Here is a 14,946-nt window from a genome sequence, read left to right as displayed (position 1 = left end):
TAGAATCATTTAGGACTCATCTCTGTTTCGGTGTTACAAGAATAAGGGTATTAGTAGATGGGGAAACTTGTCCCCCAAGTTTAAATCTGCACAACTGCAGGAAACAGATCTCCCCAAAATGCTTTCCAACAAACAATGAAGTAAATGGCCGGCAGAAAAACATATGCGGCAAACTCGAAGTTTCCATAAGAGGTGGGAAAGACTTTTAATAAGATTCATCAGACAACATTAGTGCTGCCAGTACAATAATAGTTCCAAAATCTGAGGGAACTCCATATAAGCTTCCAACAGATTGATAGGCTCCAGCCTAATACTTCAGCTAAAGACTCCCTGCCCCCCATAGCTTTATATCAGAATGTTCTAGCCCCACCCACTGCTTGAGTTACCTGTCCAACCCCTGTATGCTTCCATCAGTGTTCTAGCCCCACCCATTGCTTCAGTTACCCAACCCGCCCTGTAAGGTTCCATCAGAGTGTTATAGTCCTACCCACTGCTTGAGTTACCAATCCCTCCCACTGTAAGCCTCCATCAGAGTGTTCTAGTCCCATCCACTGCTTCAGTTACTTGTCCCTCCCACTGTAAGCCTCCATCAGAGTGTTCTAGCCAACCCATTGCTTGAATTACAGATCCCTGTCCTGTAAGCTTCCATCAGAGTGTTCTGGTCCGTCTCACTGAGACAAGTGAGAAATTTAGTAAAAAAAAAAAGCAAATTAGATTCCATCAATTCATTATTTTTTAAACTTCTCACAATCTCCATAATAGCCAGGTGGGTGAATTTCTGAACTGTTTCCATTACGGAGAATTTATTTTTATGAATTTTGTGGACATTAAATAGTGGTTGATATGAAAGTGCCAAGACTTAGCGAGACTGAGATCCAGTATGATGACTGGAACAGATAGGGGCTGAATGAAGACTTGGAAGGCGTCTGACAGGTGCCTCTCGGGGGGGGGGGCTAGGGTTACTCATTAGCAGGAGGGGGACAAGGGGCTGATATTAAATATGTAAAAACAGAAACGTATCTGAAAGAATGATAATGGTCCAGATGTCCTGGGCATCAGAGTGTATCAAACCATGATGTGCTATGTCTGGTGATAGATATATAATTGTTAGAGCAGTGGTTGCTAAACTGTGAGAATATGGGAGAACGGCAATTGGCTATCTTACTTACTCTTGGAAGCCTAAGCTGATCATAAAAATAATCAGATCTTTGCTTGGCTTGGCCACCAATGCTGAGTCAAATTGTGCTGATTCAATCATCCAACCACTGGGTCTACAAACAGATCAATAGACCCATGGAGACCCATCAGAAGAGGACTACATCAAAGCTCAGATGTGGCACAGGGCATGAAAAGAATTAGATCTTTGCTTGGTTTGGTTAACCCCAGTGCTGGATCAAATTGTGCTGATTCAAATGTTCCGCCCATCAGAGAGACCCATCAGAAGAGGATCAAAGCCCAGATATGGACCTTGTCCAACAGATCTTATAATATATGGCCGAGTTAGAGACAAATATAGGTAAGGGTAAAAAATGACAGTCTACCCTAGATTGTCATGGGGCTGTGGGTGAAAGAGCAAAGCTATGATATATGTCACCTTGGTATGAGCCAAGTTGGGTTACAATTAAACATTGGACCTCAGAGGTGCAGTTTGACCTGAAAACATCAGTGTTCAAAGAAACAAATAGTTTTTATATATAATTGGGTGGCTCCATTTGTAGATAAAATCCTGGATAAGAAGTAGCCTCTACTAAGGCTTGGAGGTCAGTAGCAACACTAGAGCTGGCTATGCCCCCAAGGATTGTGCGGCTGAACACTTTATGGCACCACATTTTTACATTCTTTTATGCAATTTTCTAGTATATCTCCAACTGCTTTTTGTCTGTGGCTGGAAATAAAGGGGAGACATTATCAACTGCCGATCAAAAGCTCCGCTCGGCATATTAAGACTTACCCAGAAGCCATGTCATGATTAAAGGAGTACGAGGAACAAGGATAGATAATGACATTAATACTGGCTGCTTCATTCTGTTGATGGTGCAATTAAATGTTATTTGCTTATTTAACAAACTCTTTTCGGGATGGAACCTATTTTTTCATAAATGGGGGAGAAAAATATAAAACAAGGGCCCTGGGGGGGACGATGTCCTTGGGATTATGGAATAACCAAGATGAAACGAGTGCTGTGTTATTTTGTTTATTTCGACTTCCTAGGAAACAAAGGCTTACGCTCTGCCTAATTGTATCTCTCCAGGAGGATCTGAAAGGCAAGATTACGTTTCATTCACAAAATCCTGGACGGAAATGAACATTGTTTTGCCAGAGAGGACACCTAGACAGACATTCCTTGGTACCAATAAATTATACATCTGTGGGGATTTAACTGTCAGACACTGTTATCATGGATCTAACCCTAACCCTAACTGCAGATGTTCAACCAGGAACAGCATTTAGGGAAGTCCATCTTATTGAGACCCCATACTCTGTAGAAACCAACAGAACAACAGCTCTACACTGGAAGAGTGAGATAGATGTAGCTCTTGTGTAGGAATAGTATGTGACTGTGGGATAGCAGGTATAGTAGGGAGAGTTGGTGCCTATAGTAACAGTGGATAATAGTCTCTGGGGAGGGAGTGTGACTGTGGGATAGCAGGTATAGTAGGGAGAGATGTGTCTATAGTAACAGTGGATAATAGTCTCTGGGAAGGGAGTGTGACTGTGGGATAGCAGGTATAGTAGGGAGAGATGTGTCTATAGTAACAGTGGGATAATAGTCTCTGGGAAGGGAGTGTGACTGTGGGATAGCAGGTATAGTAGGGAGAGATGGAGCCTATAGTAGCAGTGGATAATAGTCTCTGGGAAGGGAGTGTGACTGTGGGATATCAGGTATAGTAGGGAGAGATGGTGCCTATAGTAACAGTGGATAATAGTCTCTGGGAAGGGAGTGTGACTGTGGGATAGCAGGTATAGTAGGGAGAGATGGTGCCTATAGTAGCAGTGGATAATAGTCTCTGGGAAGGGAGTGTGACTGTGGGATATCAGGTATAGTAGGGAGAGATGGTGCCTATAGTAACAGTGGATAATAGTCTCTGGGAAGGGAGTGTGACTGTGGGATAGCAGGTATAGTAGGGAGAGATGGTGCCTATAGTAACAGTGGATAATAGTCTCTGGGAAGGGAGTGTGCCTGTGGGATAGCAGGTATAGTAGGGAGAGATGGTGTATATAGTAACAGTGGATAATAGTCTCTGGGAAGGGAGTGTGACTGTGGGATAGCAGGTATAGTAGGGAGAGATGTGTCTATAGTAACAGTGGATAATAGTCTCTGGGAGTGTGACTGTGGGATAGCAGGTATAGTAGGGAGAGATGGTGCCTATAGTAACAGTGGATAATAGTCTCTGGGAAGGGAGTGTGACTGTAGGATAGCAGGTATAGTAGGGAGAGATGGTGTCTATGTGTATGAAATATTTATTGACTTTGTATGGAAGGAGCACACCTATGGCCAATGCCTTTTCAATCCATTTATTGCAGCAGAAAAAAACACAAAACACAAGCTTTCGGGGGATACCCCCTTACTCAGTCTCCTTCCATACAAAGTCACTGGATACTATTCGGTTTGGGAAGCAGCCAGGAAGTGCATTCACCCTTGAAAATCAAATAAGTGGGGTGTTGAGGAATTTTGAATTGAACTATGAAATATTTATGACATAACACTGATAGGAACAAACATACAGTCCAGTGATGGAATGTTCTGGGCGCACAATATGTGGAAATAGAAAGATACAGAGACTTAATGCTCATTATTTTATTATACTGGGAGATTAATTTTCCTTCCAAATCTAAGAACATGGGAGCCATTGGCTTTAGGACAGGACACAAATAGGAGGAACTGAGAAACAGGCGATGATGATGATGATGATGATGATGATGGATGAATGTTTTCTTTTTGATACGAAGGTTGTTTGGATCCAACGACCAATCAGGATCAGTCAGTTACCGTGAGAATCGAACGCAGGGAGAGAACAACCCGCTCCCTCCCAAGTTGGACTACAAGTCCCAGAAATGTTGGCAGGCTGCAAGTTTCACACATGAAGTGACAGAGGGGGCGGCATTAGGGCAACAATAACTCGCCATTAACCTTATTTCACATCACATCGGCAGCAATGGCACCGCAGTGATAAAAACGAAAAGACTTACGTTAGGGATGAAATTCAAGCTCCTCGTAATTACTGCTGTATTCATGGCAACCTTGTATTACTCTTAGAAGTGGTTAAACAACAACTCCCAGCATCCTCAGCTGTGACGACTTCCAAGAATTACCAAAAAACACCTAAAATGAACAACCCCCCCAACTTCCAGACTGTACCCCCTTAGCTCATAACAAGGTTACAGATATATAGAAACATTGGGGGGTCACCCTGCTATAGTTCCAGGGGTACCCAGGGTACAAATAAACACTCACCCCAAATCTCCCCCTAACTGACCTTCAGACTGGGCCCCCTTAGCTCATAACAAGGTTACAGATATATAGAAACATTGGGGTGTCACCCTGCTATAGTTCCAGGGGTACCCAGGGTACAAATAAACACTCACCCCAAATCTCCCCCTAATTGACCTTCAGACTGGGCCCCCTTAGCTCATAACAAGGTTACAGATATATAGAAACATTGGGGTAACAGTCACCCTGCTATAGTTCCAGGGGTACCCAGGGTACAAATAAACACTCACCCCAAATCTCCCCCTAACTGGCCTTCAGACTGGGCCCCCTTAGCTCATAACAAGGTTACAGATATATAGAAACATTGGGGTAACAGTCACCCTGCTATAGTTCCAGGGGTACCCAGGGTACAAATAAGCACTCACCCCAAAATCTCCCCCTAACTGGCCTTCAGACTGGGCCCCCTTAGCTCATAACAAGGTTACAGATATATAGAAACATTGGGGTAACAGTCACTCTGCTATAGTTCCAGGGGTACCCAGGGTACAAATAAACTCTCACCCCAAATCTCCCCCTAACTGACCTTCAGACTGGGCCCCCTTAGCTCATAACAAGGTTACAGATATATAGAAACATTGGGGTGTCACCCTGCTATAGTTCCAGGGGTACCCAGGGTACAAATAAGCACTCACCCCAAATCTCCCCCTAACTGACCTTCAGACTGGGCCCCCCTTAGCTCATAACAAGGTTACAGATATATAGAAACATTGGGGTGTCACCCTGCTATAGTTCCAGGGGTACCCAGGGTACAAATAAACACTCACCCCAAATCTCCCCCTAACTGACCTTCAGACTGGGCCCCCTTAGCTCATAACAAGGTTACAGATATATAGAAACATTGGGGTAGAGAATATCTCACAGATTTGGAATATGAGTCACATTGGAAATAAGAATCAGTAACAAAGGTTATTTCACAATGTTTCCTTTAACGAGCGACTTAATAAGTGAAGCAAAAAGATTCGACATCACATTTTTTTAGCAAAACAAATCATTCATCTCATGTCGGGATCCTGCTGAACGTTCCTCAGATTCCTGGACTAGTTCAGGGGGTAGTTAAGGTGAGAGATATAAATATATAATAATGTGATGGTGAAACGGCTCATTAATCACTAAGTTGCTAAACGGAATAATGAGCAAAATAGTTTTGTTTGTTGCTAAAAGATTTGATAAAAATGAGTCATAATAACAGATGATTAGTAAGTACAGGGGGGGGTCAGTTAAAGTCCCCCATGTTGTGCCCATATGGTTCAGTCTGGACTAGTCCTCATTAACTAGTTCACTTCTTACAGCAAAATGAGCAATGACCCAGGGCCGGGAAGGGAAAATCCCATCTCTGATTTAACCAAACTCTCAGCATCATCAGCCCCTCGTTATCCCACTTACTGAACAGCAACTAATGTGGCTCAGTGATGTAATGGGCACAGGATATTTGCATGGAAACTATTTTTATAATTAGGATTTCTCTTAAATATACAAAACAATATGATGTTATACCTACCAGCTTGCAAACAGTACTAACACAATTCAGCAGGAACAGTCCCTAAATTTTCTCATAGTCTGTACAGAGAGATCCCATAAAACTATGGCAGCATAGGTATTCCCTGTACTAAGCACAATTCAGCAGGAACAGCCCCTAAGTTTGCTCATAGTCTGTACATTGAGATCCCATAAAACTATGGCAGCATAGGTATTCCCTGTACTAAGCACAATTCAGCAGGAACAGTCCCTAAGTTTGCTCATAGTCTGTACAGAGAGATCCCATAAAACTATGGCAGCATAGGTATTCCCTGTACTAAGCACAATTCAGCAGGAACAGCCCCTAAGTTTGTTCATAGTCTGTACAGAGAGATCCCATAAAACTATGGCAGTATAGGTATTCCCTGTACTAAGCACAATTCAGCAGGAACAGTCCCTAAGTTTGCTCATAGTCTGTACAGAGAGATCCCATAAAACTATGGCAGCATAGGTATTCCCTGTACTAAGCACAATTCAGCAGGAACAGTCCCTAAGTTTGCTCATAGTCTGTACAGAGAGATCCCATAAAACTATGGCAGTATAGGTATTCCCTGTACTAAGCACAATTCAGCAGGAACAGTCCCTAAGTTTGCTCATAGTCTGTACAGAGAGATCCCATAAAACTATGGCAGCATAGGTATTCCCTGTACTAAGCACAATTCAGCAGGAACAGTCCCTAAGTTTGCTCATAGTCTGTACAGACAGATCCCATAAAACTATGGCAGTATAGGTATTCCATGTACTAAGCACAATCCAGCAGGAACAGTCCCTAAGTTTGCTCATAGTCTGTACAGAGAGATCCCATAAAACTATGGCAGCATAGGTATTCCCTGTACTAAGCACAATCCAGCAGGAACAGCCCCTAAGTTTGCTCATAGTCTGTACAGAGAGATCCCATAAAACTATGGCAGCATAGGTATTCCCTGTACTAAGCACAATTCAGCAGGAACAGTCCCTAAGTTTGCTCATAGTCTGTACAGAGAGATCCCATAAAACAATGGCAGTATATGTATTCCCTGTACTAAGCACAATTCAGCAGGAACAGTCTCCTAAGTTTGCTCATAGTCTGTACAGACAGATCCCATAAAACTATGGCAGTATAGGTATTCCCTGTACTAAGCACAATCCAGCAGGAACAGTCCCTAAGTTTGCTCATAGTCTGTACAGAGAGATCCCATAAAACTATGGCAGTATATGTATTCCCCTGTACTAAGCACAATTCAGCAGGAACAGTCCCCTAAGTTTGCTCATAGTCTGTACAGAGAGATCCCATAAAACTATGGCAGCATAGGTATTCCCTGTACTAAGCACAATTCAGCAGGAACAGTCCCTAAATTTGCTCATAGTCTGTACAGAGAGATCCCATAAAACTATGGCAGCATAGGTATTCCCCTGTACTAAGCACAATTCAGCAGGAACAGTCCCCTAAGTTTGCTCATAGTCTGTACAGAGAGATCCCATAAAACTATGGCAGCATAGGTATTCCCCTGTACTAAGCACAATTCAGCAGGAACAGCCCCTAAGTTTGCTCATAGTCTGTACAGAGAGATCCCATAAAACTATGAAGGCATAGGTATTCCCTGTACTAATTAGTAACAGTGGGATAATAGCCTTTGGAGATAGTGTCTATAGCCCTAGCAAAAATTGTTGAATGATATGGAGGCTGAAGGTTCTTTATATAATTGAACTACTTCATCCCAAGTTGTGACATCATTCCATACAACCCTGTTGGTGTAGAGAAAAACGTACCTACCTGCTCAGGTGTTAAAATATAGATGTTTGGTTAGATGAGATGTCTCCTTCACGTCCCCTTCCTTTTCCTCATTCTCTGAGATGGAAAGTGTGGCAGTCGTGCTCTAGGCTAAGGTTGGATAGTTGGTGGATGTAGATACATGAGACGTGTCGTGGCTGTAGCTCCGGCAGGGATGGGATCACCTGGGAAAGGAAAGTGCTCATTATTAATTGGAATTCTTTTGCATGAGTGGAAGCTGCTCAGACCAGGTCACCTCACAACACGACTCATACTGAGATCAAGTCTCCTACTAATACATTTTGTTATATCAATCTGTACAGACAAGACTCTTCATAGGTGGACGGGTTCCCCAGAGTAGGAACTAATATGAAATCGAAGGAAATTGCCTGAGAATTACAGTAAGTGCCCAGTCCATACCTTCCTTAAAGGGATTTTGTCATGATTTGTATGGTGTCGTTTTTATTTCTACCGTATAAACTCGAGTATAAGCCGAGTTTTTCAGCCCCCAAAATATGCTGAAAAACTCAGCTTATACTCGGGTCAAGCGAAAAAATGGTCGCCGGGGCCTAAGAATAGTCTCCAAGAATATTCGCCGGCATCCAAGAATGGTTGCCGGCATCCAAAAAAGAGACGCCGGCACCTCCAATGGGAGCAGAAACCCTCAATTTTTTGATTGAAACTTACCAGAAGCTGCTGCATTTCTCATCCTAGGCTTATACTCGAGTCAATAAGCTTTCCAAGTTTTTGGAGGTAAAATTAGGCACCTCGGCTTATACTCGGGACGACTTATACTCGAGTATATACGGTAAATTGCACTGTTTCCACTGTAAATAATAATTTTAGTTGTAATATTGGTGTGTAGGTGCATCTCAGGTCATTTTGCCTGGTCATGTGATTTCAGAAAGAGCCAGCACTTTAGGATGGAACTGCTTTCTGGCAGGCTGTTGTTTCTCCTACTCAATGTAACTGAATGTGTCTCAGTGGGACCTGGATTTTACTATTGAGTGCTGTTCTCAGATCTACCAGGCAGCTGTTATCTTGTGTTAGGGAATTTCATTGAAAGTAAAAACATTACAGAATATTATATAAACGTTTCAGAAACAGAAAACATCACATTATTAACCAATATTCATTTAATGAAATGCACCTCTGGGCATTTAGCTGCAAAGTGCCTGTTTGAGCCACACCTGAAACACACCCTGGGTTGGCCGGGATAGAAGCAAACCCCCCTGTCCTTACCAATAAAGAAGGAATTGGGAAAGTGTTTGGGAACATGGAAATTCATGTGCAGTTTGACCTGTACCTTCCCCCCCCCCTCCTATCCAGAAACCCTCCTCATCATACAATGGGGTAAGAGGGGACAGGCCAGACTTTAGCCAGACCATCACATCTTCAGGGGGGGACACACACTCTCTTAAACATAATGGTCACAGTCTTGGTCTCAGGCCGGGAGACTGGAATCACACTAAACCCCTCCCACTCTGGGGCGTCTCTCTTACCCTCATATTTGCGCCAGAACTCATCCAGCCCCTGAGACATTTTGAAGCTCAGATCAAACTCAGTGTCTGTGACACTTACCAGCCCAAACACATCCGCAGGGGTAAAGCCCAATGACTCTGATGAGATTTCTGGCTACAAACCTGCGCCCCGGAAACTCACCCTTCTCCTTCACCCACTTGATTTTCACCTCATTCTTCCTCCTACTGGTCTGACTCTCACCCACCTCAGAGACATTCTGCCAAAACAGTCTCTTCCCAAACACCTCTCCTCCCTTGTGCCCCTTCACTCTCACTATTTACACGAGGATTCCCTGCACCCCCTGTGATACTGCTTTCACCAGTCATGTTCTATATTACTGCTACGTCACATACAGTTTTATTAGTCAGGGGTGCAGCCATGTTAGTACTCCCGCAGCCACGTTAGTACTCCCTGCAGCCACGTTAGTACTCCCTGCAGCCATGTTAGTACTCCCTAATGCACCTGACACACTGCACTGGACACACTCACTGCACTGGTCAAGCTCACAGCATTTATATTGCCATTAGTAGGGCCACTAGTGCCGGGCAGTGAAACAGTGTCTGGGACCTGGGAATCCGCACACAAAGGCCCCACATTGCCACCCCCAGGAATCACAGTCTCTTTAGAAAAGGAAAAGTTTGGAATCTCTTGTGATTATCCCAAACCTCATTCCAGGGCTGTAGAACTGCCAGAACCCTGGTAATGTTATTCTCAATGTCCTCCAAGTTATTAGACATGAAAACAATTTTCCTTACGGATTAAGGGCAGGACTAGAGGAATCGCGTGGACCAGACACGCCGCATGCTGCGTTATCATCCGACAGTCGGATCAATGTATTTGTTTCCTGCGACTTCACTTCCGTTTTCTGTAAAACATCCGACGCGTCGCATGCGTTTAGTTGCATTGCGATGTGTCGGGTCCATGCGCTTCGTCTAGTCCTGCCCTTAGATCTCTCGGTCCCTTTAAGATCACTCAGTCTAGTCACCATGTTACTAACTCTCCCCTCCAAAATGTTCCTTTTCTCTTCCAAGATTATTTGGCTGTGATTGGGTCCAGCTGAGCTCACAGTCTGTGGCTTCCCAGCGCCATTTCCAGCAGCCTCCTCTCCCCATGATCACACAGGTGTATTGCTCCTACCTGGGCCATTGCAGCAGGAGGATTGGGCTTCTCTCTCAGCACCTCCATAGCCACACAGCATGTCACCCCAGCACTCTCCATGGCTTCCTCACAGCCTGCAGCACTTCCTTCCTGTCTCCCAGCATGCCTTACAGAAGCTTCCTGGCTTGCCTCTGAACTGCAACTCTCAGCGGCACAACTGCCACTTACCACAGCAGAACTGCAACTCTCTGCATCTACTTGGGCTTGTACATCCAGGGTATTCGCTTGCTTGGGAGACTCCATAACAGATGGAACACTACATGTAGAGGTACTTTCTCCTTCTTTGCTGTCACTGCCATGGCCACCACCTTCTTCTGCACCTGAACATTTTCAACAGCTGCTGCCAAAACGGGAGTAGCAATCCTCCTGTTAGACCCCAAGTGAGTCCTCACTCCATGGCCAGCAATGGCCGCCGTCTTCTTCCTCGTTTTTTCTGGAGGCATTTGTGGGGGAAAAGCAGTTTGCTCCCCCTAGCCCCAAAATGGGCCTGGGAAAAAACTCACAGCCTGGAGCTCTCACCAATGCAGGTGTTAGGGAGCTGTTATCTGGTTACCTTCCCATTGTTCTGTTGTTAGGCTGCTTGGGGGAGGGTGATATCACTCCAACTTGCAGTAAAGAGTGACTGAAGTTTATCAGAGCACAAGTCACATGACTGGGGGCTCCTGGGAAACTGACAATATGTCTAGCCCCATGTCAAATTTCAAAATTAAATATAAAAAATCTGTTTGCTCTTTTGAGAAATGGATTTCAGTGCAGAATTCTGCTGGAGCAGCACTATCAACTGATGTGTTTTGGGAAAAAAAAACATTTTTCCCATGACAGTATCCCTTTAACTTCTTTCTACCCCAACTTAAAGGAGAAGGAAAGGCTAAAACTAAGTAATCTTTATCAGAATGGTCTATATAGATACACCAGTAAACCCTCAAAGTAATGCTGCTCTGAGTCCTCTGTCAAAAGAAACAGCACATTTCTTTCCTTCTATTGTGTACTCATGGGCTTCTTTATCAGACTTCCTGTTTTCGGCTTGAACTTCCAGGGCTAGGGCTTGAGCATGCTCAGTTTGCTCCTCCCCTCCCTGCTCTAATCTGAGCCCAGAGCTATGAGTGAGCAGGGGGAGACTCAGGCAGGAAGTGATGTCACACCAAGCTATTATGGCAGCTGCTTTCCTAAACAAACAAAGAGCTTTTAGAGCTTTTTACTCAGGTATGGTAAAACATTTTACAGAATAAATATAGCATTCTAGCTTGTACTGTTGCAGCTAATCTAATTGCAATAACATGCCTCCTTAGCTTTCCTTCTCCTTTAAGGTGGCCATACCCAGACAATAAAAGCTGCCAACTGATGTTGCCGTCATGCAATGGGTTTCTTAGGCCTCACTAGATCTTTGGCCCTAAGACTGGATCCGCCATATTTGGTGCATGATATGGGAGGCCATATTGGGACCAAATCTAGTGACCTTGCCAACGGAGAGGATCTGTCTGTGTATACGTTTCATTACACATGGTCAGTCATGACATTTATCCTGGCAGTGACTGCGCTGAGGAGATGAAGACCATTTTGGGCACCATGAGGGGTCCCAATGTTGAGTAGGCCATAGACCTTAGACTTGGAATTTGCTGACTGACAGGATCCAGATGAGCCACCTTGTCTATTCATTAAACCCTTCTCACTTTTCATTTTTTTATTTGTAAGCCATTTAATCTCTCAGTAGATCAGTTCCATGCGTGAATTCATTTGCTAACTTAGCCCCCCACATATGGGCAGGAAGGTGTTTCCATGTATTTATCCCTCTCTCTCTGTAAGAAGTGTTTCCTTATGTTCCCTTCCAGTGTTCATCTCTTCAGCTTCATGTGGTGCCCCATTGTTCCAGCCAACACCAAGAGCCTGGAAAGCTTCTCTCCTGAACTCTAGTTATTCCCTTTATATATCTGATTGTGTCTTTCACATCTTAGCTTTACATATTAAGGCCTTGAAGTCCTTCTTTTTATTTTTGGATGGTTTCAATGTTATTTCTATCTTGCTGCAGACTGGGCCTCCAATACCTCAAGGTTGGCTGTATCATTGTAGTTGATATTGACCTGGACTATAATAAACCATTTTTACAGGGAAGGTGAGGGCCAGATCCCTTACCTGCTATTTGAGGCACTATTTTAATCATCAGTAGGAAATCCTCTGCAATTTGCTTTTCCTTTCCTTAGTAAGGAGGCAATTATCTTCCTAATAAAAATATCCTACCTTAAGACTAAACCTTGACAGTAAGCAGTTAATTAGTTTGGCCAATTGGGTTAAATTGCCTCCCTCACTAAGAACTGGTTTCTCATGGATCTGCCATTCACCCAAGCTGGAATATATTATTTGCTGCCCGACCTTCAAATAGCCAAGGTCAATGAGGGCTTAGGAAGAGAATGTATAGGTCAAAGCCCACTGGATAGCTCTCCGGCACTGATAGGGTTAACAAGCCAGAGATTTGTCCCCATTGCCTAATTTCATGTAAACTCCCATGACTTTAAAATGTAAATGTAACCTTTACCCCTGCACATTTAAACACGGTAATTATGTAATTAAAAGCAATTATGTAATTCACAATGGCACATTTTGCAAGGGACTCATGGCAGTTTCTTCAGTCGGTGACCTTTAAAGGTTTCGTGTGCTGGAAAAGAACAACGAATCCTTAACCTGGTTCTGCCGCATACTCTGATTTCTTACATCTGCCAGGATTAAGGGGTTAAAGGTAAAAGCAGGCACGGGGTTGGCCGGGAATAAAGCCTCGTCTGGATTTATGGTGCCACGTTCTGGTGCCACCTAGTTCCATGGGAAACAGACACATTCTTTCTGTGCTTAAAAAAAGTCATTATCATTAAAGTCAGGGATTTTTTTTTTAACAAAATAATTGGCCATATCAAATTTCTAGATTTTCAAAGACATTTAGAACGTTTTGTATTTGTACTTGTACATGAAAATCCTGGTATCGCATTATCAATCACGATCAGTGTCTATAGGTAAGAGGTCAGCTTGTCTGCCGCCCCCCCAAGCTTCCATATCCCTATTCACAGGGTCAGACTGATATAACGGGACAGAAGGAATTCTCCACCTTGGCCAGGGCTTCACTTTATAATCTATCAAACCCATGACCAAAACCAGTAATTCCCAAATTGTGGGCATGGACCAGAGAGGCAGCAGGGGGTGGACATCCTGAAGGCCAGTTAAGGTGAAATGAAGCTTTCCTGGGTATACTTGGAGCTATGGCTAAATGGGTGATACATATAACTTTCCTATTTTTATACACCAGTTACCTTCTTCCCAGATGAAGCGAGGCTCTGACCACATGTTGGACATGAGCACACCATGCTGGGATTATCAGGAGCACATAACATTGGGTTTGTACATGAGCACACCATGCTGGGATTAAACAAGAGCACATCACATTGGGTTTGGACCTCAAAGAAGGTTTAAAACCAAATAAGTCTGGAGGCCCATAATCTAAAATCTCTGCCAACACTGTGGCTCTCTTCCTTTACCCTAGGACACAGCAAGAGTTCCAAAGATGAAACACTACACCAATCTCAGCATGGCGTTCTCATGTCCAAACCCAATGTGATGTGCTCCTGTTTAATCCCATACCTGCAGTAGTGGCAGATATATTAGAATAAAACAAAACATATTAATACTTATCTATGATCCAATCGTCCAACTTTGCAAGATTTATTGGCCCAGAAATTCACACTTGACTATTTTCAAGCTGAAATCTACCCTGTGTGCACACACTTGAGTATTTTTGTTAAAAAAAATTCTTTAAAAAATGAGACAAAATTTTTGAGATTCAAGGTTTTTTTTAAAAAAAAAAATATGCAGCATTTGAGGGTTTTTTATCTGTCATGGAGAAAACTCTATTAGGTTTAAGTTTTTCTTTGAAACGCAAACACCAAATGAGACTGAATTTTTCAGATTGAAGGTTTTTTAAAAATATGCAGCATTTGAGTTTTGTTTTTTGTTTTTTTAAACTGTCATGGACATGGGCAGTTAAAACACATTTCGGTTGTTCAAGTTACAAAAACCATGATGATTTCGGTATCGTTTTACAATTACGGTGACGTTTCATTTCCAGTGTGCGACCATTTCAGGTTCCCTTCCGTTGCAATGATTGCCTTTAATGAATAATTGATAAACCAAAAATTCCTACGTGGACTTTGAAGCGCTGATGGAGGAACCGTCCAAATTTTTGTTTCACAGATTGCGCAATTTTAAAACATTTTTACTCGAATCTAAATATATAACAATTTGGGTTTGGATTTGATTCAGGGCATCCCTGATGTTTTTTCTTTGCCTTGTACTTGCCAGAATGTCTCTGTTTCCCATGGGCAGTTAAAAAACATTTCCGTTGTTCAAGTTACAGAAACCATGATGATTTCGGTATCGTTTTACAATTCCGGTGACGTTTCCTTTCCAGTGTGCGACCATTTCAGGTTCCCTTCCGTTGCAATGATTGCCTTTAATGAATAATTGATAAACC

General features: G+C 43.2%; 1 protein-coding gene across 14 annotated transcripts in view; it reads right to left on the bottom strand.

The window, feature by feature from the left end:
* The window catches only part of LOC108704587 (ERC protein 2), a 497,481-nt gene that overhangs the window by 77,554 nt on the left and 404,981 nt on the right, over positions 1–14,946 (bottom strand). For 13 of the 14 annotated variants that reach the window (XR_005961047.1, XR_005961049.1, XR_005961050.1 and 10 more), the window contains one exon: positions 7,761–7,942. The gene's annotated coding sequence lies outside the window, so the exon portion shown is untranslated. Of the gene's footprint in view, positions 1–7,756; positions 7,943–14,946 lie in introns of all 14 variants that reach the window. The other variant, XR_005961048.1, reaches the window with a different exon arrangement.

The sequence above is a fragment of the Xenopus laevis genome, chromosome 4S (assembly GCF_017654675.1).
Source record: "Xenopus laevis strain J_2021 chromosome 4S, Xenopus_laevis_v10.1, whole genome shotgun sequence".
Lineage (NCBI taxonomy): Eukaryota > Metazoa > Chordata > Amphibia > Anura > Pipidae > Xenopus > Xenopus laevis.
The sequence above is the reverse complement of the archived record's forward strand: the minus strand, read 5'-3'. Positions and strand labels throughout refer to the sequence as shown.